This window comes from Salvelinus sp. IW2-2015, linkage group LG17 (genome assembly GCF_002910315.2).
Source record: "Salvelinus sp. IW2-2015 linkage group LG17, ASM291031v2, whole genome shotgun sequence".
In the NCBI taxonomy this organism is placed as follows: Eukaryota; Metazoa; Chordata; class Actinopteri; order Salmoniformes; family Salmonidae; genus Salvelinus; species Salvelinus sp. IW2-2015.
This window is the reverse complement of record NC_036857.1, coordinates 1944371-1945992: the sequence shown is the minus strand read 5'-3', so window position 1 is coordinate 1945992 and position 1622 is coordinate 1944371. Positions and strand designations below refer to the sequence as shown.

Here is a 1622-nt window from a genome sequence, read left to right as displayed (position 1 = left end):
ATGCACATTTGTACTGACCTTGCCATCTGGATGATAGCGGGGTGAACAGGCAGTGGCTCGGGTGGTGGTTGTTGTCCTTGTGATGATTTTTTGGCCTTCCTGTGACATTGGGTACTGTAGGTTGTACTGGAGAGCAGGTAGTTTGCCCCCGGTGATGCGTTGTGCAGACCACACGACCCTATGGACATCCTTGCGGTTGAGGGCGGTGCAGTTGCCGTACCAGGCGGTGATACAGCCTGAAAGGATGCTCTCGATTGTGCGTGAGTGTTTTAGGTGACAAGCCACATTTCTTCAGCCTCCTGAGGTTGAAGAGGCGCTGTTGCTGTTGCGTCTTCTTCACCACGCTGTCTGTGTGGGTGGACCATTTCAGTTTGTCCGTGATGTGTACGCCGAGAACTTTCCACCTTCTCCACTACTATCCCGTCGATGTGGATGGGGGGGTGCTCCCTCTGCTGTTTCCTGAAGTCCACGATTATCTCCTTTGTTTTGTTGATGTTGAGTGAGAGGTTATTTTCCTTACACCACACTCCGAGGGCCCTCACCTCCTGCCTGCAGGCCGTCTCATCGTTGTTGGTAATCAGGCCTACCACAGTAGTGTCGTCTGCAAACTTGATGATTGAGTTGGAAGCGTGCATGGCCACGCAGTCATGGGTGAACAGGGAGCACAGGAGAGGGCTGAGAACGCACTCTTGTGGGGCCCCAGTGTTGAGGATCAGCAGGGTGGAGATGTTGTTTCCTACTTTCACCACCTGGGGCGGCCCGTCAGAAAGTCCAGGACCCAGTTGCACAGGGCGGGGTCGAGACCCAGGGTCTCGAGCTTAATGACAAGTTTGGAGGGTACTATGGTATTACATGCTGAGCTGTAGTCAATGAACAGCATTCTTACATAGGTATTCCTCTTGTCCAGATGGGATAGGGCAGTGTGCAGTGTGATGGCGATCGCATCGTCAGTGGACCTGTTGGGGCGGTAAGCAAATTGTAGTGGGTCTAGGGTATCAGGTAGGGTGGAGGTGATATGATCCTTGAATAGTCTCTCAAAGCACTTCATGATGACAGAAGTGAGTGCAACGGGGCGATAGTCATTTAGTTCAGTTACCTTCGCTTTCTTGGGAACAGGAACAWTGGTGGACATCTTGAAGCATGTGGGGACAACAGACTGGGATAGGGATTGATTGAATATGTCCGTAAACACACCAGCCAGCTGGTCTGCGCATGCTCTGAGGACACGGCTAGGGATGCCGTCTGGGCCGGCTGCCTTGCGAGGGTTAACATGTTTAAATGTTTTACTCACGTCAGCCACGGAGAAGGAGAGCCCACAGTCTTTGGTAGCGGGCCGTGTCAGTGGCACTGTATTGTCCTCAAGCGAGCAAAGAAGTTGTTTAACTGGTCTGGGAGCAAGACGTCAATGTCCGCAACYGGGCTGGTTTTCTTTTTGTAATCCGTGATTGACTGTAGACCCTGCCACATATGTCTTGTGTTTGAGCCTTTGAATTGCGACTACTTTGTCTCTATACTGACGCTTTGCTTGTTGAATTCTCTTGGAAGATAATGCGGTCGGCATTTGATTGTTAGGAATTCTAGGTCAGGTGAACAAAATGACTTAAGTTTCTGTATTGTTGTAT

General features: G+C 50.9%; 1 protein-coding gene across 1 annotated transcript in view; it reads right to left on the bottom strand.

Annotated features, from left to right (window-relative positions):
- Window positions 1-1622, bottom strand: part of LOC111976833 (kelch domain-containing protein 8B) — a 57841-nt gene that overhangs the window by 42649 nt on the left and 13570 nt on the right. The gene's annotated exons all lie outside the window — the stretch shown is intronic.